This window comes from Rattus norvegicus, chromosome X (assembly GCF_021556685.1).
Source record: "Rattus norvegicus strain SHRSP/BbbUtx chromosome X, alternate assembly SHRSP_T2T, whole genome shotgun sequence".
NCBI lineage: Eukaryota > Metazoa > Chordata > Mammalia > Rodentia > Muridae > Rattus > Rattus norvegicus.
The window spans coordinates 16,032,727-16,058,925 of NC_141554.1; the positions used below are offsets into that span (position 1 = coordinate 16,032,727).

The 26,199-nt window shown below is 45.8% G+C and overlaps 1 long non-coding RNA gene and 1 pseudogene across 9 annotated transcripts in view; one reads left to right on the top strand and one right to left on the bottom strand.

The window, feature by feature from the left end:
- LOC102547042 (uncharacterized) overlaps positions 1 to 12,456 on the top strand; it is a 44,928-nt gene extending 32,472 nt beyond the window's left edge. The window contains exons 1-8 of one of the 9 annotated variants that reach the window (XR_015646893.1): positions 4,554 to 4,995; positions 5,700 to 5,919; positions 6,510 to 6,684; positions 7,315 to 7,458; positions 8,517 to 8,666; positions 11,595 to 11,674; positions 11,880 to 12,001; positions 12,142 to 12,456. This is a non-coding gene — a long non-coding RNA (uncharacterized LOC102547042). Of the gene's footprint in view, positions 1 to 4,553; positions 5,145 to 5,699; positions 5,920 to 6,509; positions 6,685 to 7,314; positions 7,459 to 8,516; positions 8,667 to 11,594; positions 11,675 to 11,879; positions 12,002 to 12,141 lie in introns of those variants that run through there. The other 8 variants (XR_015646894.1, XR_015646895.1, XR_015646897.1 and 5 more) reach the window with 8 other exon arrangements.
- On the bottom strand, positions 7,526 to 8,097 carry LOC147998144 (ATP-binding cassette sub-family F member 2 pseudogene; annotated as a pseudogene).
- Positions 12,457 to 26,199: the final 13,743 nt, after the last annotated feature.

The following is a 26,199-nucleotide window of genomic DNA, read 5'->3' on the forward strand; positions in this document are numbered from 1 at the left end:
AAAATGAAGGGTTTAACAGCTTCAAACCACAATTCCACTGGGCCCAAGAGGTTGGACTTCAGGGAAGATTCTGGCTATTTTTCATGTGCAGAGACTGAGCCTGAGAGAGGGAGTTGGGACCCATCTGTAAAGACGTGTGGCTCTTGGTCGTGCATTGAGAACTACTGGATCATTTGATTGGTGGAAGGACCACCAGCAGTACTAAACTGAAAAGTGGTAAGACCTGGGCTGGAAATGTGGCTCAATGGTAGAATGTTTGCTTGGCATATAGAAGACCCTGAGTTCTAGATCCAGCAAGGGGGTGGTGGTTAAGTGATGCTGTCTAAGTTGATGTAGAAGGCAGTAAGTAGGAGCAGGGAGTCCTGGGAGTCCCAGGGCTTCTGGAGTGATGGGCTAAGAACAGAGGCCATGGTTGAGTGGTAGGGAATGGTTAAGTGTTAGACATGGAATCTGGGGAGGGATGGGAGAGAGTAGGAAGAGTAGAGAAGCCTCAGAAAATGTCTGAGGTGGCCAGCCTGAGGGACTGGATGACTCCATTCACCAAGACCACAAATGCATGAGGAAGACCTCTGTGGGAGGACATAACAAGCTACTATGGGGCTTGCTAACCTGAGAAGCCTGAAGACATGGCAGTGGAAAAGTTCAGCAGGCATTAGGAAACGGGTAAGGAACAACTAACTAAGCACTTAGCTGCCAGATGATGTGGCTGCTGAAAGAGGTCCCAAAATCCATTCATAGCCGCATAGTATTTCACCAGAGGCATTTATTCATATCTTCTATCCTGAGGCTGGTACTAATAACTAAGCTCAATGGGTCCAAACGGGTCAGTGAGGGTGGTAGGAGAACTGGAAATCACAGTAGAAATACTTTTACCAAGCAAAACACTGGATATTACCATTCCCCAGAAAAGGGTTTGAACTCACAGTTCACAGTACGAAACTGGAAGGCAGGAGGATAGAGAAATGGCTCAGTCAGTAAAGCCTTTGCTGTGCAATCATGAGGACCTGAGTTCAGATCCTCAGGACCCAAATCAAGCCTGTGAGTGCCGAAGAAGGACAGTGGAGAAGCAGAGACAGGAAGATCCCTCAAACTCATGTGCTATCCAGCCTAGCTGAATTGATGATCTCCAGATTCAGTCATTGAGAGACCCAGTTTCAGAAAACAAAGTGACACTAAATGGGGAAAATATGACACTGACATCTGGCCTCCACATGAACACATACATAATACACAATAGTGTCTATGGAGACAGCAAGCCTTGGTGAAGAAGTGCCAAAGTGCCAGAGTGACATCATTTCAAAGTCAAGTTGCCAAGTAACTAGTTGCTAGATACAGACTTGCAAAAGTGGTGTGTAGGGTCTCACCAAATGAGAGTCAGGAATGAGCCGGAGAGTGAGAAGGGGAAGAAAAGTGAGGAGACTTGGGGCGGAGGGATTGTACCCCTGTGCAGGAAGGTGCAACCTCTAATCCAACACCTAATAAGGGCTCTGATGCCAAGGCCGTCTCCTCACTCCACAGCCTCTCCCAAATCCTCAAAGCAGGACCTGGTAAAAGGACGTCCTTAAAGGTACCTTATTTTGTGGACAGGTCCCATGAAATAGGAGTGAGGGACAAGAAAGAGTTCAACAGGGAAGGCGAAACAGGTCACCCCAGTGTGTAGGTAACTGGACACTCTGAGGCATCATATAAATATGCCTCGGAATTGTTGGCCTAGGTTAGGAATGAAATTGATGGCAGAGTAAATGCTAAGGACGCAGGAGGTCAGCTCCATCCCCTGTGAAGAAAACATAATTCCGTTCTATAGGGAAAAGGACAGTGTTTACCCAAGGCTCTGACAGCAGACCTGTCAAAGAGTGCCCTCAAGGCGTTTGCAAGTGTCAAAATGCTCCAGTGGGTCCTCACAGTTCTCCTAGAGAGATGTTCACTTGGGTGAGGGACGTGCTATAGTCCCCAGTTCCTCCACACCCACACTGGAGAAAGTGAAACCTACTCCAAGATGAAGCTTCTTTTTTTTTTTTTTTTTTTTGGTTCTTTTTTTCGGAGCTGGGGACCGAACCCAGGGCCTTGCGCTTCTTAGGTAAGCACTCTACCACTGAGCTAAATCCCCAGCCCCAAAGATGAAGCTTCTAAAGGGAGAAGACTATGATGGCCAAAAGAGAGTGCTGCTAACTGAGGTCAGGCTAACTCAGAAGCCACAAGACAAAAGATGCCTGAGTGCTCCCTCAGCCCCCTCAGGAGAGACACAGCCCACTCAGGGCCTTTTGAGAGACTGTCCAAGAGGACTTGCCAAGGTGGATGAGGAAGAGACCGAAAGATAAAGAGGCAGAATGGCTTCCCAGTCCTTGAAGATGATAAGATGCCATGCTTGTGCCTTTGTTGTTAAGATTTTGGGGGAGGGGGAACCCCAGGGATGGGAATCTCTGAAGAGTCCTTGGAAACTTCCTGATTCAGCTTCAGAGACCGGCCAGACTCAGAACCACTTTGTAAAAGATGCCTGGCCAGACCGACCCACCCTCCACCCACCTCTCCCTCAAGAACTTGGGGAGCAGGAAGTACAAGGTGGAGAAATTGATAGGAAGCTAGCTACACCCACTTCCTGCTGGATGATACCAAACCCAAGGGGGCCAGAGCTAGAGAGGGAAAGATAGGAAGAACGTCTTGGGCAGGCTGTTCTAATTATGGAAGAGGCTGAGTGTGGAACTTTCAGGGCCTATTAGAGTGTTTCATCGGGTTAGGGATGCAGCTAGCAGCATCTGGCTTCCATCCTCAGAACCACAAAATAAAGTACCCTCCCTGCAGAGCAAACTGAAAAAGCACGGTATCTGTTGGAGTATTTATTGAGGATCGGGTTTACTTATCCAATGTAGAGGCCACGATTCCTCAGAGACAGTAGAAGTACATGTGTGAGTTGGCTCATACACACAACTGTGCAGGCTGACAAGTCCCCAGATTTGCACTCTGCTTTGTGGGAGAGTCAGTGACATAGTTCTAACCCAAGTCCAAAGGTTTGAACTACAGGAGAGTCAGTGGCCTGGTTCCAGCCCCAGTCCAAAGGTCTGAGACCTAGAAGAGCAAATAGTGTAGTGCCAGTCCAAATGACAGCAAACCGGAGACCTAAGGTGAGCTGATGCTTCAGTGTGAGTGTGCAATCAGGAGCAAATAAGACAGATAGACTCCTCCCAGCTCAAAGATGGGAGAAGGAATTCCTTTTAAGGGTATGGGGTATGTCAGCTTTGTTTTTGCTGTAATAAAGCTCTCAGCTGATTGGATAAGGCCTGCGCACATTGTGAAGGCTAATTTGCTTAATTTAAATCTATTAATTTAAATGTTAATATTATCAAAAGATGCCTTCAGAGAAATACTTAGGATAATGTTCAGCCAAACATTTGGTTACTCTATGGCTCAGGCAAGTTTACACAAAATCATTACATCCATTTTAAGGCCACTGAGTGGATTTAACTTTATTTTTTTTATAACAGCTGTGTGTGGGGCGGGGGCAGAGACAGAGAAAGTGTGTGTGTGTGTGTGTGTGTGTGTGTGTGTGTGTGTGTGTGTGTGTGTGTGTGATGGTAAAAGTATGGCATCCAGGACAATTTGCAGAAGTAAATTGGTTCTCTCCTTCCGCCATGTGAGTTCTGAGAATCAAAGGGAAGCAGGTGGGTTTGGCAGCAAGCCCCTTTACCTGCTGAGCCATCTTACCGGCCCAACTGAATGGGCTTTAATGGGAACAGTGTCTTCATGTGTCCTCCTTCTTTACAGGTCAGGCATCGGCAGCATCCGGATCCTGTTACAGACTTACAAACTAGCACTCTTACTCTTACCCACCTTGCCCCTACCCTTCACTCTGTGGGCAGCCTTCTGCCTTCCATTTTCAGGGCAGTGTTTTTATAAGCCAGGCTAACATAGAACTCACAGCTCTCCTTCCTCAGCCTGCCAGTGCTGGGATTTCAAGTGTGCACCACCACATCCAGCTTCGTCTTCTATTTTGACACTTAGCGCTTTCCTAGTTCTTTGTCTGAGGCTCTGCCCTCTAATCTGCAGGCAGCCCTAGAGCAATGTCCCCATAGTCCTTAATGATTCTGGATGGCTGTGGTGTCAGCTCCAGCAACACTAACTCTCTTCCACTGACTGTGAGTGGTCATACCCTCTCCTAAAACAGCCCGTGATTACGTTAATGTTCAAGCAACAATCGCTCAGAGAGATCCCAGTCTGCATTCTAGTGGCTTAGCTGGCATGTGACAACCCAAGGGAACTAACTAGGTCATGTTTTTCGTTTTCCTACACAGCTTAAACCAAGATTCCAAAAGGCTTTCTTTGTACCCAGTAGCTCCAGCAGTTGCAAATCCTCTCCAGGAGTTCCTTCAAGCCAGAATCTTTTTGGCCTCATCCGTTTCAGGCTGGGGAGAGGAAAGAAATATTTATGAGACTTGGTCTCCGCCTTGGGGAGAAATAAACCCATAATCACTAGTCTGTGTTCTGAGACTTGATGATCGAGAGGAACAAAGGGCATGCGTGTGCGCATGTGCGCAGCTCCACCCCTGCCCCCAACATCCCCCCCCCCCCCAAGGGGGGCACAAATACAGCACAGCCCTCGATCTGAGATCTGCCTGAGTGACTGAGGGAGGTCTCTCTGCGACTGTTGGAGGCGGGAAAAACCAGGCAGGGACATGGTTTCTGCATCTAGACGCAGCCTGATTCCCACCAGGAGCTCAGGACTAGACCCTGCGTCCCAGCATCTACTCGACTCCATCTTAAGAGTTTCGGCGTGTTGCTGGCTCCAGAACCCAACTTTTTGATGTACTTAGAATTTTTTGGCTTTGTGCTTGCAAAGGAGTTCAGCCACTTTCTCTTTCTGATCTTGTTAGTGTGCTTGTCTCGTTTGCATTTGTGGGTTCTAATAGCGCCATCAAAATGAATTGGGCAGGAGAGGAACCCTGGGATATTCTGCCGCGCCGCAGCCGCAGCCGCAGCCGCAGCTGCACAGGAAAAGAAGTGGTGGGTAGCAAAGTCGAGCGAGACCTTGGCTGGAAACAAAGCAGGACAGGATGGAGGGAGACTAAAACAAGATCTCACTATATAGGCCAGGCTAACTTCAAACTCCTGTTCCTCCTGCCTGCCTTTGCGTCCGAGTGCTGGAATTACAGGCATGTACCGCCATGCCTGGCTTGTTACTCCATTTCTTTCTTTTAATTAAAAAAAAAAGCGCGTGTATCTCTTCCCCTGCGTGATGAGAGACTGGGTGGGGGAGGGCATGTGGAGATCAAAGAACACAGCTTTGTGCAGTTGGTTCTCTCATGTCGGTTTCAGGAATCGATTCAGGTCGTCTTTGCACTATGAGCGCTTTATCCACTGAGCTATCTGGCCGGCCCTTGATATTCTGTTTCTTATTGCTGTTATTTTACACCCAGAAGATTGTCCCTTTTATCTAATTTTCCAAATTCGCCAGCAGATTGTTCACAGCGATCACGTGCTTTCCCAGTGTCTTCTAAGTACCGCTTTCCTCCTCGCGTTGCTGCCTCCCATCCATCTTGTGGAGCTAGGGCTGCAGGGATGACTTACTGGCCATGCTTTGGAATGCTAGTCTAAATAAGCGTATTGTCCGTTTACTGATAAGATGGGAAGGGTTTACCAGATACAGGGAGGAAGCCACGGTTCTCACGGCTTGTAAAGGGCATTTAATTTAGTTCTTTCTCCGACAGGAAACAAGTCTGCAGAAAATACTGCCTGGTTTTGTCATCGCCTGGCTTAAAATGTCCCCCCAGCACTGAATCCAAATTACTTGGCCAGACTCTCAGGATCCTAAGGAATCGGCCATCCATAAATCAGCACCCGGTGTGAAACTTAGAGCTAGCAAGAATACCAGAGGCAAGGACACTTCACGGGAAGGATGCCACCAGTGAGCTTAGAAGTGAGAATAAGGCAAGCGAGGTGAACTGCATGCTAATCTGTAAAGCACAGCTGCAGACAAAGCAAGCAGGAGGGCTTTCAAAGGTGTTCTCAATCTGTGGGTCGAGACCCCTTAGTCAGATCTTATAAGAGTCGTCTAAGAGCTTCGGAAAACAGATATTTACATTACAATTCTTAACGGTAGCAACATTACAGTTACGAAGTAGCAACAAAAATAATGTTTTGGTTCTTGGTCACCACAACATGAGGAATGTATTGAAGGGTCTCAGCATTTGGAAGGCTGAGAACCACTAGTAGAGAAAGGACAGTTAGACCAGTTCCAGGAGCCAGACAAGAGGGGAGGGGAAGAGAGGATAGTGACTTTTAGGCAACAGAAACTGCTAAGTGGGGTGCAAACAGAGTAGCACAAAGGCTCCTCGGGCTAGAAGCACAGCAGGATCCCGAATAGGAGGGGCCATCCTAGAGGCCATTTTCTTATAGCTGAGAAGTGGGAAAAGAGGGGATGTGCCTGCTGGTCCCTCCTGCCTAACAGGAGTTAAATTCATCGGGAGTAAACTGGAAATTAGAAAGATTTAACAAAACTAACTGATGGTCTTTTGTAGAAGGATACCGTTGTGGGGGCTGAGGATGTAGCTCTAGTGTGAGGTTTGGTCTGCTGCTATGTATTGTAATGCTGAACACTGGCCCCCACCAAGCTCAGTTGCCTCAAGGATCAGAGAATCTTCCTGCTGACTCAGGTGACACTGTGTGACCTGCCCCCCAAGTTATCCCTGATTGGTGAGTAAAGATGCCTACAGCCTATAGCTGGGCAGAATTGAGATAGGCGGGGCTTGGGGTCGAAAGGGGAACCACAAGGAGGAGGAGGGGAGGAGAGTTAGGTGAGTCATAAAGAGCAGTCCAGGCAGAACATGGCAAATTATAATTTGGGGTTATAGATTCTAATAGCTTAGAGGGTAGGTATCTGCCCAGCTCTTGAGTTGGTTAAGGCTTTACTATAAATATAAAAGGTGTGTGCTTTTTTTTCTGGGAATTGATCAAAGGTGGGGTACAAACCCTAATTGAGATGAAATATTTTCTACAACAGTATAGTTGCGCATATTTTCTTTTGTGGTACTACCAACTAGTGAATCAATTCCAGGGCCCCACACACTAACCATACACTACCACTGAGATATACCCCAGCTTCAAGAATGTATTCTTTTTTGTCATTGTTTTTTTTTTGGGGGGGGGGGGATAGTGGCTTTCTCTATCTTTCACACCTCCCCCAAAACAGGGTTTCTCTGTGTAACAGCTCTGGCTGCCCTGGAACTTGCTTTGTAGACTAAGCTGGCTTTAAACTCACAGAGATTCCGTCTGCCTCTGCCTCCTGGGTGCCCCGCCATACCAGTACTTCCTCTTTCTTTACAGGTACCCTGGCTGTATCAGAGCAGAGTAAGCAGAAGATGGAGAACTCGGCTCCTCCAGCACCACGCCTGCCTAGATGCTGCCTGGATGCTGCCTGGATGCTGCCCTGCTCCCGCCTTGATGATAATGGACTGACCCTCTGAACCTGTAAGCCAGCCCCAATTCAATGTTGTCCTTTATAAGACTTGCCTTGGTCATTGTACCTGCTCACAGCAATGAAACCCTAAGTAAGACATTCATCCAGAAAAAGCATGTGAGGGTTCTGCCGGGCCAGCCAGGCCAGACACACTCTGCCCATGTGTCAGGTTCTAGATTGGGCTCATGTACATTTGCCCATGAGGCCATATCTCCCAATGGTCTTCCTCATCTCCTCTGTCTCCTTGATCTCTGGGTAGCACTGCATCATGTACTGCAATGGTGACAGGTCCAGGTCCAGCTGCTACAGTAAGTGGTGATGGTAACTAACACCCCATTGTGACATAAGAATGCTGCTGGATTATTCCCACTTTGGGCAGAAGCTCTCCAGTTAACAACTTCAGAACACAGGAGTCCCTGCACTGTTCTTCCTGTACTTCCAGAGCCACTCGTATGTCAAGGTCAATGCCAAATTCTAGATTATTGTAGGTATAATTACATACTGATCATAATTACCCATATGATATTTAAGTTTCTTGTTGTGTATGTGGATGATATTAGCACAGACCCATTCAGAAAGTCCTGGCAGTCTTTCAGCCACACACAAGCATCCTGGTCCAGGTGGTTAGTAGGCTCATCCAGAAGCAGCATGAAGAACCAAATAAGGAAGGCTCTGGCAGAGCTTCCAGGGACTAAGCCACTACCCAAAGACTATACATGGACTGACCCTGGACTCCAACCTCATAGGTAGCAATGAATATCCTAGTAAGAGCACCAGTGGAAGGGGAAGCCCTTGGTCCTGCTAAGACTGAACCCCCAGTGAACTAGACTATGGGGGGAGGGCAGCAATGGGGGGAGGGTTGGGAGGGGAACACCCATAAGGAAGGGGAGGGGGGAGGGGGATGTTTGCCCGGAAACTGGGAAAGGGAATAACAATCGAAATGTAAATAAGAAATACCCAAGTTAATAAAGATGAAAAAAAAAAAAAAAAAAAAAAAAAAGAAGGCTCTGGCAAGAGCAACTCTCTTCCTCCAGCCACCACTGAAGTCTTTCAGCTTCTTTCACTGCAGGGCAGGTGTGAAACCCAGTCTGTGAACAACCCTTGAGGTCCTCATCTTGGCTTTGCTGGCATCCAGCTCTTGCAGCTGCTCATCCAGTTCCATGAACATCTCACGCTCCAGATCCTCCCGACCTAACTAAGCGCTCTGCCCCCTCTCCAGGTGAGTGAGAGGTTGATACTGTCTGTACTGCTGGGGTGAGAGGCCAGGATGGCTGGCTCTGGAAGCAGTTTTCTTCAGCAAGTCCACTTCTCTACCACCCTGACACTGGCTTCCTCACTTTTCTCCTTTGTCACCTGAGGTTCTGTGACAGTATCTCCATCTTCTTCATGTCCCTTTCGGGACCACTCATCTCCAGACCTTTCTCATCTCAAACTGACACTGTCTCCACCATTTCCAATTCCTTTCTCCTCCATGACAACACTGTTCTCCATTCTGTCTTTATAAAACTGTCTATGTGAGGAGCCTCACTTAAGTCAATATTTTTCTTCAGTATATATTCATGCTATGGCAAACATGACTTTCCTTCCTTTTTTAAGGTTGGATAAAGTGGGGTGTAGTGGTGCACAGCTTTAATCCCAGCACTCGGGAGGCAGAGGCCAGCCTAGTCTACAGAGTGAGTTCCAGGACAGCCAGGGCTACACACACACACACACACACACACACACACACACACGAAACCCCTATCTCAAAAAACTACTACTACTACTACTACTACTACTAATAATAATAATAATAATAATAATAATAATAAAGTATTTAAAGACTGGAAATGTTTTTCAGTTGGTAGGGCATGTGGTCCACACCTGTAAAGCTAACACTTGGAAGCTGGGGGCAGGACAATCAGCAGTTCAAGATTAGCCTCCAGCTACATAATGACTTTGAGACTAGCATGGGTTACAAAAGACCCTATTCAAAAGGAAAAAAAAGCTAGACAGTTAGGCAGGTAAGGTAATACTAGCTACTCAGGACTCTGAGAAAGAAGAATGGGTGAATTGGAAATTCAAGAAATGTCTGGGTTATACGACAAGTTAAAAGCCAACCTATGTAACTTAGAAAGACAGAAAAGAATGGGGACAGGGGTGTGTGGTTCAGTGGTTGAGCACTTCCCTAGCATGCATATAAGAAACTGGGTTTGATCCCCCATACCACATACACAAAGACTAAAATGGAAATTTTCACATTTTAATAGTTTAAACAGTTGATAAAAGTTAAAAAAAATTAATATGTGTATTTTACCACAATAAGACACAACATTTAGGGTCATGACTAGAGTGGAGTGGCTAGTTCCTTGCTTAGCATGTGTGAGGCTAAGTTCAATTCCAACACAGGTACACAAACAAAGGGAAGTTTTAAACACTAGTTGTGGGCTGGAGAGAAGGCTCAGCGGTTAAGAGCACTGGCTGCTCTCCCAGAGGTCCTGAGTTCAATTCTCAGCAACCACATGGTGGCTCACAACCATCTGTAATGGGATCTGATGCCCTCTTCTGGTGTGTCTGAAGACAGCTACAGTGTACTTACATACATAAAATAAATAAATTTAAAAAAGACTTCCTTTAAACACTTGTTGTTTTTATTGAGAATATATTTACATATCCTGACAAATACATACTAGAGTGGGCTATGGTCATTTCCAGGTGGTAGAGGCAGAGAGAATAGTCTGTATTGGACATTTCCACCTTCGCAGACTGTATGATAATGAGCATGTAATCTTGTAATCATAAAATGATTAGAGATGGAAAAAAATCAGGCAGAGGGGGTACCAGGCAATGGATTAGCATGAGAAGTCATTGGGCTCTCCCTGTTCTGCAGGGTTTTCCTTCCTTATAGGAGAGATTTGCTTTCCCATTTGTCCTCTTGAGGACAGCCAGGGGTGAATGGGGAGCAGAGGGAAGGGTAGGGTTCTGGGGATGCTGAGTCCGAGGAGCCAATAGCAATTTTCTTTATTCGACCAAAGAGAACTTGGGGCTAGCAGACACTGGAGCAGGAATACCCAGTCTCCACTCTTCCTAACCCCCAACACCACCGCTACAGGCTGAAGGAGACTTGAAGCGGCTGAGGGCATTACAGCTAAGACTCACACAAACAGGGGCCCTGAGACACAGGCACCTGACTGGAAGGTGGCACCGTGGCCTCTCCACCCTATTATTGAGGACCCATCTAGACAGTCGATGTGTCTGCTGGGAAAAGCCAGCATGATGCAGGGGCTGAGAGGGAACTGGCATCGGAAATGTTTGTTCCTCTGCTTTGCTCCCAGGTTGCTAGGGTAAGATCCACAAACAATGCCTGGCTTCTGTACTTCATTACTGATTAATGAGAGCCAGCTTTATGCTTGACAATGGTTGGACAGGACCCAGGCAGCTTCCCTGTTTCTCCTAACAGAGGCCTCAAAGCTCTGCTGTACCCACACACAAAGTGCTTAATTGGGGCCTTTTCCTCTCCTGTGGCCTGGTGAATTGGCCTGGCCTTGTCACTCAGCTATCTCAAGTCATGAGTGTGTCCACCAAGTGTAGGTCCTTCCTGAAGCTGACATCTAAGTGGCAGTGTGCTTGTTGAGATCAGACTTCTGAGTCTGTCTCACTTTCTCCATTTCTTAGGCCTTTCTGTTGTTTGGTTTGGTTTCACTTTTCTGGTTTTGTTGTTTCATGTTTTGTTTTGTTTTATTTGTTCTATTTTGTTTTGGTTGCTTGGTTTTGTATGCTGTTGTTATTGTTTGTTTGTTTGTTTGTTTATTGAGACAGTTTCTCTGTGTAGTAGGCCTAGCTGGCTGTCCTGGACTTGCTTTGTAGGTCCCCCTGCCTCTGCTTCCCCCTCCCAAGTGCTAGGACTAAAGGCACCTGGCCTTTGACATTTGTTTGTGGGCTTTTTGTTGGTTTAGTTTATTGAAACAGGGTTTTATATGATGGTTCTGCTTCTACCTCTTGAATTCTAGGATTAAAAGTGTGCACTATTTCACCCAGTTTATGAGATACTAGGTCCCCAGGGTCTCTTTGTATCCTCCTCAACACCCTACTAACCCTAATGCACTCTGAGCCCCCTTAGGTCTTCCTAGATTTCCCTGATCTCTCATGTGTTCTCTCTCTCCCGCAGATGAGTCATCTTCAAAGACTGTGATCCATATTGGCTGTTCCTGAAAAACTCTTTGGCTGAGTGCTTTCCACATAGCTCAGGTTGGTCTCAAAGTCATGGCTATCCTCCTGCCTCAGATCCTCCAGTGACTGGATTACAGGCATGTGCCACATGGCACAACTTGGCCTGTTGTTTTGTTTTGTTTTGTTTTTGGTACTGGGGATTGAACCCAGACCTTTTTTGCACATGCTAGCCAAGCAATCTATTCTTTTCTTTTTTATGGATGTGTGTGGTTACCTACGTAAGGATGTGTGTGCAGGAGCGACAGAGGTCAGAAGAGAGCACCACATCCCCTGGAACTGGAGTTACAGGCAGATGCAAGCTGCCATCTTGGTGCTGGAAATAAATATGCAACTTCTATAAGAGCAGTACGTACTCTTAATGGCTGAGCTCTCTTGAGTCCCCTGCTTGGATTTTTTAAAAACTAATTTTATTAGAGAATACATTACTTCCTTTCAGACCTATGAGGATATGCCTTTTGCAAAGCATTTCCTTTATCCCTCTCCAGAAGAGAAAAGGAAACAGAAGTGGGGGCTGATACAGAACTCCAACTCCTATTAATGGATGCAAAGTACCCAGGATGTCATAAAATGAGCCCAGTCTTCGGCCATAAACAAAAGGCAGTCTTGTGTGTTGGCTGCTGCATTGCCCTGTCAGCCTACAGAAGGAAAAGGAAGGCTGGCCGTTCCGCAGGACACAGCACTAAAAGCACCCTGGTTCAAGATGAGTGGGAAGCCATCCCAGTAAACACATCATGAATTTAAAACAAAACAGCATTACTTCAAATGAGATAATTTTTAAATATATATTTTGATGAATTTGAGAGGTTTGTGGAGGTGGTGATTTGGTTTTAATTTTGATATGGAGCCTGAGTGTCAGAACATCAACCTAAAAACAAGGGCAAGGTCCTTTACACTGAACCTAAAAACAAGGGCAGGTTCCTTTCTATAGGCCGCAATACACTCCAACTAAAGGATCATGAAAGATCAAATGACTTCTGTGTGTGTGTGTGTGTGTGTGTGTGTGTGTGTGTGTGTGTGTGTGTGTGTGTAGGTGTGGTGTTAGGAATAGAACTCTGGACTCACGCATGTTAGACAAGTGTTCTACATGATCACCCTCCTCTCCGCCTTCCTCACTACCAGTACTGCAGCTTTGTGTTGAAAGAAATGGGTTTTACCAGCCTCCAACAGTTGGACATGACCACTGACATGTCAGTGAAAGTTGCTGGATGGTCCTTCTTGGACAGGCTTTCTACCATGTGTCGTGTACATTAATATGGTGAATTGATGAGGTGGCAGGAATGAAAACGCCCTCCACAGGTTCATATGTTTCAATGCTTGCTCTGCCCTTTGGGAAAAATTAGGAGGTATGGCCTTGTTGGAAGAGGTGTGTCACTGGGGCAGACTGACTTTGTGGTCCAAAAGACTTGAGTGGTCCTTAGTGTGGTTTCTGCCTCTGGTTTCTGTTTAAAGATGTGACTCGCCTGGTATTCCTACTCTGACATCACGAACTTCTGCATCAGGAAACCCCTGAAATCAGAAATCCCAAATAAATGATTTCTCCTTTTTTAAAAGATTTATTTATTATATATAAGTACACTGTAGCTGTCTTCAGACACACCAGAAGAGGGCATCAGATCTCATGACAGATGGTTGTGAGCCACCATGTGATTGCTGGGATTTGAACTCAGGACCTGTTGAAGAGCAGTCAGTGATGTAGACCTTGAACTCCCAGAGATTAGCCGGTCAGTACCTTCCATATGCTAGATTAAAGTCATGTGGTACAATACCTCCCTGAACTCATTCTTGGTTATGGTATCTTATCACAGCTTTTGGAGTCATGTATTGTTTGAGCTCACTAAGAAGCTGGCTCTGAAAGTGGGATTGAAGCTTCCATTGCAGACCCAAACAGATCCATTTCAGACCCATGTTATGTCAGGTGTTCTCCAAGAGCCCTTGTCTGGGGATTTAGCTTAGCCCCCTAAATCTGTGACAGGGAGGAAAGAGAACAGAAAAATAGTCCAAGAGTGAAATCAGCATGTCCTTGAAGACAGGTAGAAGGTAAGCCATTTCTATTGGAGGTTTGTCCATGGGAAGCTCATCCACATGAGAAATAACAGTTGGGAACCCCAGCTGGCTGTCTCCCTCCCAAAGAGGATTTCTGCTGGGGTTTGTTTTCCTGACTGATTATAAGGAGGAGAGGTGTCACTATATGGTTCTGACTGACTTAGAACTCTCTATGTAGAAGAGGCTGGCATAGAACTCACAGAGAGCTACCTCCTGCCTCCCAAGTGCAAGAATTAATGGCATGCACCACCACACTGGTTTGCTGGAAATCTTGATTACCCAGTTTTGTTTTGTTTTTTTCTTTTTTTTTTTGGAGCTGGGGACCGAACCCAGGGCCTTGCAGTTGCTAGGCAAGCGCTCTACCACTGAGCTAAATCCCCAACCCTTGATTACCCAGTTTAATGATGTTTTGCTCTCTGTCAATCAATCACCTATCACTCACTATTATTTTACTTTGGTTTGCTATATACTTCATAAACTCATCAAACCCAAAAGTATTAGCCTGGTGGTGGTGGCACACACCATTAATCCCAGAACTCTGGAGGTAGGCAGATCTCTTGAGTTCAAGGCCAGCTTAGTCTACAGAGTGAGTTCCAGGACAGCCAGGGCTACACAGAGAAATCTTGTTTTGAAAAGCCAAAAGGGGGTGGTGTTAGCATTTTGTCTAAGCTCCGCCCCACAGTTACCTGACTCCCACTTTTTGTTCCCTCCCCCTCCTCCACGTGCTCATGGCGGACCGACCTCTACTTTGCTGGCTCGCTCTCTCTCCCTCTCTCTCCCTCCCTCCCCCTCTCTCCCTCTCTCTACCCTCTGTCTCTACTACCTTCTCAGCTCCCCTCCCCATGCCCTGAATAAACTATTCTATACTATACTGTCATGTGGCTGGTCCGAAGGTAGTGACTTATCTCAGTTGATTGTTCACCGTCAGTTACAGATTAAACTCCTGTTCTACACTTTCCCCCCTTCTTACTACTGTACTTGACTAGTACACCAGCCCAGAGCTTAGCCCCCATGTGACAACCTGGTGATCTGGCCTGTCTGTCATTCTCTTGTTTCCTCAGGACGCTGGTAGGAGTGAGTAATAACCCTACTCTCACCCAATGGGTTGGTCTTTGCCGCCTCGTCCCTACTTTCTGAGGTGTCCCAGTCTAATTCACAGTGTGCAATAAGCAATATCTCTACATGGCCACTAAACTGGCACCTTAAAACAACTCTGACTAGCCGCCATAGTTTAGGCTTCCTTCTCCCCTGTCCCTCATTCTCCGGCCATTTGCTCCGCCCGGGTTTGCCTCCGAAAAAGCAGATCTGGCCCCACCCCTTGCATACTGCCGGGGTGGGGGGGAGTCTGCTGAGACACTGATTTCCTGTGCTTGCGCGACCATCCCTGCACTTGCGTTCTCTCGCGCGTGCACACACCTACATGCACAAGTCCGCCTGAGCTCTCCTCTCTCTCCCCCCCTCCTCTCTCTGCCCCGGGCTCATGAAATGAGGGCAAGCTCTGCTGCTGCGTCCGCTGCAGGAAAAGCGCGAACACAGCTCTGCGCCAGAGCTAGCACTGTTGGTCCCACATCTGAGGGGCAGCAGGACTGTTGCGGGCACACTGCAGAGCTCGCTCTCTCTCTCTCTCTCTCTCTCTCTCTCTCTCTCTCTCTCTCAGATTTATTTATTTATTATCAGTAAGTACACTGTAGCTGTCTTCAGACACACCAGAAGAGGGCATCTGATCCCATTACAGATGGTTGTGAGCCACCATGTGGTTGCTGGGATTTGAACTCAGGACCTCTGGAAGAGCAGTCGGTGCTCGAAACCTTTGGGCTACCTCTCCAGCCCCTGCAGAGCTCTCTTACGCCACCAGAGGAATTGCTAGGAATGTTACATGGACTCTGAAATGCCGGGAAGAGCAACAAGGGCCCTGGGCTGGGGCTTCGGGCTACTAGGAGGAAGCACTGGGCGGGGGCTTCCGGCTACTAGGAGGAAGCCCCGCCCCACTTGGTTTCGTCTGAGCCGCTTGCGGCTGCACTTCCCCACTCCTTGTCACTGTCGAGGCCTGTAGGTGCCATTATAGTGGCTCCATGCAGCCTGCATACATTTGTCTCCATCTCCTGCTCCCCCTTCTGCCCCACAACCACCGCTGGGTCCTCAGGCCACTGTCAGTTGCCGGGCTATCTGAGCCACTCTGACAGACTGGGAAATGGGCCTGTGCGCCTGCCCACTCAGTTAGTGTCACAGGCCTGAACCCCCCTGGACATACTTTCTGTCACCACCGTCCCATGCCACCGCATCAGCTCTCTGGTTCCTTTACATTCTGGTCTACGCCAACTCTAAGCTAAGTGTTCCTCTGCTAATGCAAAATGTGTTTTTCTCTGCTTATGCAGCCTGTCAAAGTTACTTAACAATTACGATTTTCATTCCTATCCTGCCTTGGTAAATGAATTTTACTACTACCACAAAGTTATAGTGTGCTCTATTTACTATATATGTTCTCAAACAAGTAATTTAAGAAACACAAGTTGTCTAACTCAGATATGACCAATAGATTCAGCTCTCAATTAAGTTTATGACAGACAAAATCTCCCAAAGCCTAATAGACACCCCCCAGACCCCACCCACCCACCCCCGCCAAGGTCTCGGGAAATTATGGACACAGCTTCAAGAGACTGCCTGGATTGTGGTATGAAAAGCACCACCATTGCCCTGTCTAGGCTTGGTCTACGCGGTAGACAAAACTGGATACCCTAAGAGTCAAATGACTCATACTGTCTAAATCAAGGTGAGTCATTGGTCTATTCCACAGAGAAAAAGGCTCTTCTTCTAGGCTTGAACGCCAGACTGACTGTGCCTGAGTGGCCATAGAAACCACAGGGACCTGTTTAGGTAGTGACTATAGATGAACTCTGTTATTTTTAGGTAATACATGGCTCCTAGATTATAATCTATTCTTCCCAGATTTTGACTATGTTGACAGCTAAGGTAACTAGCTTGACAGCTAGAAAACTGGCCAAGCTCCTTACCCTAAGGTAATCTACCACTACCTCTACTCATTAATTCCTTAACTAGCTAAGACTGCTACATTTCTTACAGACTTCACGATAAATGAGACACGAGTTTAGATATAAATTTTCACAGATGTAATCTGTTATTTCCTTAAACTCAGTTTCCAGCAACTAAATCAAGGTGAGTCATTGCTCTAGTCCACATTTCATATTTCCTCTTCTTTTTTTTTTTCTTTTTCTTTTTTTCAGAGCTGGGGACCGAACCCAGGGCCTTGTGCTTGCTAGGCAAGCGCTCTACCACTGAGCTAAATCCCCAACCCCCATATTTCCTCTTCTTGCTATGCCACTGTCCTAACATTATTCAAGTTCTTATAAATTTGCCTAACCCTAATGAAACATTCCACTATATGATCCAACTGTATAATCACAAATGAAATTTTTAAGTTTTCTTTAATTGTCTTTTAACTAAAATATCAACTGTATTCACAAAGTAAAGGCTTTGAATATCTTTTGTCTCTCAATTATAAACTTAAAATTGTTTCTTGGGGTTGGGGATTTAGCTCAGTGGTAGAGCGCTTGCCTAGCAAGTGCAAGGCCCTGGGTTTGGTCCCCAGCTCTGAAAAAAAGAAAAAAAATGTTTCTTGTTCATATATTTCAGTCTCCTAGACAGGAGGAAAATGCACTTCTTGCTCCTTCTGCTTCATGGTTTTTGTCCTCCATAAAGTCATCTTAAAGACTGTTCATGTTGTTAACAAATTTATCTCTTTTGTAAACTTATAAGCTACAGGAAACCCACTCAGATCTACTTCTCATGAACCAAATAGACTCCATCCAGATAAGTACATCTACCAATCAATAGCCTAAAGTTCCTCCTTAATACCTATTCCAGAGGGTGGGATTCCTGTCACCCCCAACCACCAAGACCTAAGGGTTTCAAATATATACCTAAAAAAAATTTATTCTCTCAAACGTACTTAACCTTATTCTCTACCTATAAAATGTGTGTGTGTGTGTGTGTGTGTGTGTGTGTGTGTGTGTGTGTGTGTGTGTGTGTGTGTTTCAGCATCTTGTCAAGTCCAGGCACTTATTACATCCAGGACAGCTCCAGAGAAGCAACCCCCAGATTCTCCAGTCTTCTCTCACAGACACAGATGCTTCTACTGGACCTGTTCCTTCTGACCTATCCACAGATGGTTCCACAGACCCCGGACAGCAAGGAAACAGCCAACTCTAAGACTGGACAACATTCCCAAATCCACTTTCCTAGGTTTCCTAGAGACACGTCACCCCAAAGTCAGCAGGAGGTAGCTAAAGATCACGATGACCCTATTCCTGCTCCACCACCACCTCTTTCTAATTTTTCTTTTTTAATTAAACCAAAATGGAGGAATGTTAGCATTTCGTCTAGGCTCCACCCCACAGTTACCTGACAACAGCCAGGTATGCCTGACTCACTATAAAAAGGGCTGTTTGCCCCTTCCACTGTCTCTGTCTTCTTGCTCCCACTCTGTCCTCTCATCCCCTCTTCCTCTGTCCCCATTTCCCTCCCCTTCTCTCTCCATGTGCTCTTGGCCAGCCTCTACTTCTCTGCTCTCTCTCTCTGCCTTTCTTTGTCTCTACTACTCTTTCAACTCTCCATCCCCAAGCCCTGAATAAACTCTATTCTATACTATACCTCAGGGGAATGCCTGAGCATGGGTCCACAGAGGCACCCGCTTCCCCCACACCTGCCTGCACATTCGCCACATTCCTTCTCTTCTTATTTTTTTAATAAAACACAACAGGTGGGGGTGGGGATAGTGTATTACTTCAGACATTAGTTTATTAAAGACATTGCAACCCCTTCCTGTTTTGTTCCCTCTCTGACTGCTTAGTCTAAGGAGATCCATCTGTGTGTCATAAGAAACTGAGGGCCAATCCACAGCCAGTACCATGAGATGGCCATCTTGGAAGTGGCTCCTTCAGCCTCTGTTCAGTTGTCAAGAGTATATATACATCTGTGTGTATACATATACATATGTGTATACATACACACATATATACATACACAGTCAAACTTTGAAAAGAAAAGGCAAAAATGGTTCCGGGGCTAGTGGGATAGCTTAGTTAGTAAGCTGCTTGCTATGTAATCGTGGGGATCTGAGTCTGAGCCCAGAATCTATTCAAAAGCCAGATGTAGTGGTGCACGTTTGGAGGACGGAACATGTAGATAGATCTATCCCTGGGACTTAGCAACAGTAAAATAAGAAACCCTAGCTCAAAAGCTAAGGTGGATTGTACTCCTGAGGAATGGCATGAACAGCTGGTGTCTGGCTTACACACACAGATGTGCACCCATACACATGACACACACACTCCAAATGAAAACGAAATTGAGTGTCCTTTCTACCTGGGGGATAGGTTCAGAGCAAGAGTGACTGCCTAGAAACTTTGAAACTGGAGCAATGGACAACAGAAAGAAACCATCAGGACTGCAGTGGACTCCTCTGAATGATAGAGTCGCAAGTACAACTGTTTTTGCTTGGGTAAAAGGATGAGCTCAAGTTAACAATATTCCTGTGCTTATGTGACATAGCAGCAGTGGTCTGCTTAAAGCACTATCCTTATTTTGAGACAGTTTCATAGTCCTAGCTGACCTTGAACTAACTTCTTTGAAAATAACATTGAATTCTAATTCTTCTGCCTGCACCCGCCATTTCTCCAGGGCTAATACTACAGGGCTCACCATCCCTCACTGGGTCTTTTTTTAGTCACCTTAATCTCTTTCCGCTGAGATCCTTTCTCCCCACAGGCATTTTTTTAGAGGGCTGAGGATCAGCACGGTGGCACGCACTTTACTACTGAGCTACACCCCTACTGAGCCACAGCCCTAACCCAATTTGGTGGTGATTGTTCTGAGGTGCTGAGATTAAACCCAGGACCTCCCCATGATACGTAAGCCCTTTACTGGTCCGCCCTATCCCTTATTTGTCACAGACAATCCATATGACCTCCAGTGGCCTGTGTCTCAGGCAGGGGATTCAGTTTCAGAGGTACCTGGTCCACAAAGATGAAAGGCTCACAGGTGCTTGAGCCTTTTATAGGAAATGATATAAAAACGACGTATGATTGTGCGTCTCTGTAACTGCCACACTTAAGAACTGGACACAGGAGGCTCGGGTGTTCAAGGGCACCCTGGGATACATGAAGCCTTGTTTCTAAATAAATAAGTAAACAAATAGAGGAAAATAGCATGATATTTGCTAATAACCTGTGACTATCCTCCTCGATACTTCGCTTTATTTCTAGAAATATAAAAAGAAGACAAGGTGAGGGCAGACACTATTTACTATACTGTTCAGGGAAGAATAAAAGAAGTCTCTGCATGGTCAGCAGAGATGAAATCCTTTTTTCACGAATTATTTTCAATTTTCAACGGGTTGAACCTGTAACCAGAGGCCATTGTGGTAAGGACAAAGCCCAAACAAGCTCAGCCTGAAAGACGGGAGGAAGATTTATTACTCACTGCAGGCAAGGAGAGTCGAGGGAGGGGAGTTACTGAAAAGAGGTCCTCGGGAACAAAGGAAGCCTGGGGACCGTATTCAGAGAGTCTATACATATTCATATAGGGGTTGTCCTATCATAAATATGCAGAGCAAGGAGCACAATTCCGAGCATGCCCAGTTGGGGAGTACACTCCTGAGCATGCTCAGAAGTGACCGCTGTCACTTCTGACACTTCTGAGCATGCTCAGTTAAGAAATACACGTTTAGGCATGCTCAGTGTAAGTTTCGGGACACCGCGTGTTAAAAGATTTTAAAGAGATAGGCAACAATGCCTCTGAGCATGCTCAGTTTACACCATGAAGTTTTAGCTGAAGAGAAAGGAAAGGGCGCGTTAGAAGCCCATTAATGCCGGAGTTGCCCTTGGAGTGCCTGCTAACAAATATGGATGCAATGCTTACAGCTACGGAGAGTGGATTTTATATCTGGCTCTTCGTAGGAGTGCCTGGAAAATGCATATTGTCACTTTGCATGAATTTTGCTCTACTTTGGTTTTTTTTTTTGTTTGTTTGTTTTTATTTTTTGAGTTAGGCTTGAAGCGGGGAGGCTTTTTCTGTGCTGCTGGGAATGGAACTTAGGACCCTGCACATGCTACCACTGAGCCACCGCCCTAGTCTTCTCTGTTGGTTTTTTTTTTTAACTTTAATGTAAATGTAAGAGCCATGGAATATACATCATACATGCATGGCTGATTTTCACTTCCTCCATGATGGACTGTGATCTGGAAGTGTAAGCCAAATGAACCCTTTCCTCTCCGACTTGTTCTTTGGTCGTAGGTTTTCATCACAGCAATAGAACCCCTAAGACAAAGCTTATTCTGAAAATCCCTCTGGCCCTCAGAAACTGCCCTTTTGATAGACATTGAGTCAAGTTAATAATATGCTTTGAGACCATTTAAAGCTATGTAGTCAATCTGCTACTCGGACTGTATACTCAACCTGTTTGTTTAATTTGCCTTTAAGAAAACAGTGTTGGGGTTGGAGATTTAGCTCAGTGGTAGAGTGCTTGCCTAGCAAGCCTAAGGCTCTGGGTTCAGCCCTCAACTCCAGGAAAAAAAAACAACCTAACAAAATAACGTCCCTTAAAGGGCTGTACAACCATGCCCAGCTCAACTTCTTTTGGTTTTTGAGACAGGGTCTTAGGTTAATTAATGTAGCCCAGGCCTGCCTTGAACTAATGGCAATCCTCCTGCCTTTTAGCCTTCTGAGTTCTGGGATTATAATGCTCACTACATTTGAATGAGACTTTACTGGGGCACATACAAACACTGTTCTCATGACTTCCCAGACTGCCTTGAGGAAGATTGGAGGTGGAGGCAAGAGGATTGAGAGCTTGAGTCCAGCCTGCCGAGGTGCACTACAGGGCCCATTTTTAAAAAGCACACAAGCAAGCCAGGCATGGCTGCATATGTCTTTAATCCCAGCACTTAGGAGACAGAGGCAGCCAGGACGGCCATATTGGCAGTTGGCCTTGACTTCCACCCACGCAGGTGGATTGGTGGCGGTAGTCTTTGGCTCAGGATTTCTTCAGAAGTCTCCTCAAAGGTGTTGGCATTTGACAGGTTGATTTGCTCATGAATTTGGGGTCATTTGTGTTTAGCTGGCAGGAAGATGGTGGAAGGGCTTCCGGTTGCCATGGCGAGAAGCCCATATAGCAATGGGAGCTGAACACTCTGTGCATCCGAAGCAGTGTGGGAAAGTCTGTCTACACTTATTCATTTATTGGCAGCACCTGGAATTGAACTCTGGACTTGGCGCATGATATGCAAGTGCTCTACCACTGAGCCATATCTCCAGTCCTCCTCTGTAACCATTGAATGAAGTAGGTGACAAGAGCTGACTCTCACTAAAGCTGGAAAGCAAGGCTGAAAACTTAGGCCTTTTAAAATTTTTAATAAGTCTCAAAGCAGGGTGTGTTTAATCCTCCCACTAATAAATTGTGACAGTAATACATGTGCCATACTATCTGCCAGAGCTCACTACTCAGTGTCCAGATTGTCGCTGGGGGCTGGTAGCATAGGCACTCTACCCATCAGCACAGTCCTCAGCAAGAAGCAGATGTTTAACTTTGTTTTAATCGGTTCTAGAACTGACAGGGATGTTCTCCAAATGCGTATTTCCAAACATAAGTCAGGGGCTGCTATGTCACTTGTCCTTGGGAGACATGAACAAATGTCTGTTCAACCCAATGGGGGCACCAGTGAAGACCTGTGAGGATGTCAAGTTAGGAGATGAGAAAGCATCTTTCTTTTGGAATAATTTAGGCCAAGAGTGAGTCCAAATTTGAATTCTCCACTTCTTTTCCTGCGTCTTCAGTTTGTTTGTATAGTTTTGTTATCTGTGGCCTGTCACCTATTGTGTATGTGATGTCTGTCTGTCCCTAACAAAGGACATTGTTCTGTATGGATTGAACAGCACAGAAAACTTAGTGTGAGAAAGGAATGAGGAATATGTTTATGCAGAGTTCTTTTTTGCCGTACATAGCCCTGACTATCCTGGAACCCAATATTTATGTAGCTCAGACTGATCTTGAACTGAGAGATCCAACCCCCCTTTGGCTCCTGAATGCATACAGTTCTTTCAAAGACCATACTGGGGAGGCAGAAGCAGGGGGATCTCTTGAGTTCCAGGACAGCCAGGGCTACACAGAGAAGGCCTGTCTCAGCAAACAGTTAACAAAGAAAGAAATCTCTTTACTGGTCCCCAACCAGCACTCAAAAGTAACAATATTAATGTTCCCAATGTCCACATGTTGCTTCTAATATTTATTGTGAGTGATTCTTTTGTTAATCTTTTGTCAATCTGTTAGCTGCTTTCACCTGATCATTAGCACATACACTCTTTTCAGGGTCAGGGACATGGAACTGCACAGTGCAAGTTAAAGTTATGCATTTAACTTAGGTTGTGAAAGCAGATTAATGGGAAGTACGATGCATAGAACGGTTGGTTACATTGTTTTCTTTCTTTCTAAAGAGTTTTTGTTTGTTTTCATGATAAAGGATTTCTCTGTGTCTAGTCCTAGCTGTCTGCAGCTGTGAAGACCAGGCTGGCCTCTCATTCAGAGATCCCCCTGCCTCTGCCTCCCCAGTGTGTCCTCTGAAAGAACAGTATGCATTTAGGAGGGAGAAACAGGTGGCTTTCTGAGTTCATGGTCAGCCTGGGCTACATGGATAGTGAACTCCAGGACAGCCTAGGCTATGTATAGAGACTCTGTCTCAACAAAACAAAACAACAAAAAAAAAACCCTCTAAAATAAAACTAAATAAATAAACGAAAATAAAAAACCAACCAACCAAAATCCAGACTGGAGAGATGGCTTAGAACTTAGATGGTTAAGACCTCATGCTATTCTTGCAGAAGACCCGAGTTCAGATCCTAGTACCTACATCAGGCTGCTCATAAGTGCTAATTGAGCGTGTGTGTGTGTGTGTGTGTGTGTGTGTGTGTGTGTGTGTGTCACCCCCCCCCAAAAAAAAACCTTTAAAATGCTCAGGGAACATCAAGAAGAAGGAAGAGAAAGAATGTGAGAGCCAGCAGATGGGGGCGGGGCATTCCAACTATCCTGGAATTCACACTCAGACCAAGCTGCTGCCCTTGAGCTCACAAGGGATCACCTACCTCTACCTCCCCAGTGCTGGGATTAAAGGTGCCTGCAACTATGCCTGCTTTGCTCGTTTGTCTAAAACAGGCTATGTAGTCTCACCTGGAGGCTAGACTCAAGCTCTCCATCCTCCTGTCTCTTCCCAAATCCTGGGATTACAGGTGTCTGTCACCATGCCCAACCCTGACAGACAGACAGACAGACATAATATTTGATATCTGGCTAGACTGTGGAGAAGCAGCATACACCCTACTCTAAAGGGCCGCTCTGATCCTAGTGCCCAATAACTTGGGACTCAGAACAAAAGACAGCTTTGCAACAGTTATGGCTTCAGGCCAAGTTTCTCTGCCACTTGGGAGGGTGGTACATGAAGAGTCTCTGGAATATATGGGTGTTACAGGCTAGGGAGTCCTGAAGACTTCTATGGTTTAGACAAGCTGCGCCTTCATCTACATCCAGCTGTCCTCCCACTTCACACTGGACGCCTGACCTGAGCCTAGGGAAGGGTCTCTGCTTGCTCTTAGGGACCGTTTCTACATCTGTGGCCTCAAGTTTCACCATTTTTAAATCATTATTGTAATATTTGTGTATATGTAAGAAAAGGCCTCACTATATAGCCCTGGCTGACCAGGAACTCACAGAAATCCTCCTACCTCTGCCTCCTGTACCACCTGCTGCGCTCAAGTTTCCTGCACTGACTTTGTATCTTATTCAGTAAGATGCATAGTCATTTGCCTTCTGAGTGAATCACTTGAGCTGCCTTTGTCTCCCAGATGGATGGTGTCATACAGAGCAAGTAATGAGAGTAGCAGAGCTGGTCAGGTGTGTGTGGTGTGTGTGTGTGTGTGTGTGTGGTGTGTGTGTGTGTGTATGTGTGTGTGTGTGTGTGTGTGTGTGTGTGTGTGTGTGGTGTGTTTTGCTGGGATACAATAATCCAGGCCACTGGACTGGACTGCCAGCCCTAGGCACACACCTTTGATTCCAGCAATCTGGGGGCAGAGGCAGGGAGACATCTGGTTTCAAAGCCAACCTGGTCTACAGAGTGAAAGTTCCAGGATAGCCAGAGCTACACAGAGAAACCCTGTCTCAACCCCTCCACACACACAAATAAAAACCCAATAGCAACAAAAAATTGGTGACACTGGAGCTGTAGAGATGGCTCAGTGTTAATAAGGGCATTCCAGAGGTCCTGAGTTCAATCCCCAGCAATCACGTGGTGGCTCACACGCATCTGTAATGGGATCTGATGCCCTCTTCTGGCGCACAGGCATAAACGCAGAGAAAGCACTTGAGCTTTAAGTCAAAACAAAACCATAGAAGTTGGTGAAGCCTGGTGTAGTGGATGTCTCAGGTCTTGTAGGCCTAGCACTTGGGAAGTAATCTTCTTCAGTTTCTCAACTATACAGCAAGTCTGAGGCTAGCCTGGGCTACATGAGACAGATCCACTTAGAATAGATGATTGTTATCTGGATGGATGGATAGATAGATAGATAGATAGATAGATAGATAGATAGATAGATAGATAGGAGACAGACAAAATAAAGAATAAAGCTGGGGCTAAAGAGATGGCTCAACCCCAAAAGCTCTTGCCAGATAAACCTTGTGACCTGAGTTTGATCATAGAAATCCAAGTAAGGGTAAAAAGAAAGAATTCCATGAAGTTGTTCTCTGATTACCACACCCCAGAACACACACACACACACACACACACACACACACACACACACACACACACCATAGACAGAAATACAGTTTTAATTTTTAATTTTATTAATGTATATGGGCATTTTGCTTGCATGTATGTTTGTATACTATATGTGTACCTGGTGCAGAAGCCAGAAGAGGGCTAGGATCTCCTGGGACTAGACAATTGTGAGCCACCATGTAATAATCCACCTCAGGACCTCTGGAAGAAGAGCTAGCGCTCTTAACTGCTGAGTCACTCTCCAGCCCCTAAGTAAATGTGTTTAAATTGATAGATTTTGTGTTCCGTATATCTTATTAGAAAAAAATATAGGGATAAAAAAATACACCAGGTGGTGGTAGCACAAGCCTTTAATCCCAGCCCTCAGGAGGTAAAGGCAGGAGGGTTCCTGAGTTCAAGGCTAGCCTGGTCTACAGAGTGAATTCCAGGACAGCCAGGGCTACACAGAGAAATCATGTGTCAGAAAGGGGAAAAAAGAAAGAAAAGAAAAAAGAACATAGGACCCAGGCCAGAGTAAAGACGGTTGTCACACCTCATAGACCCAACTCCACTCCCCTAAGAGCAGCAAGAACATTTTCTCTTTCTTTGGTGTCAGTCAATTAAAAATATTCCTGGAAGCATGACAACCATATGGTAGTGAAAGAAATGGAAATAATTTCT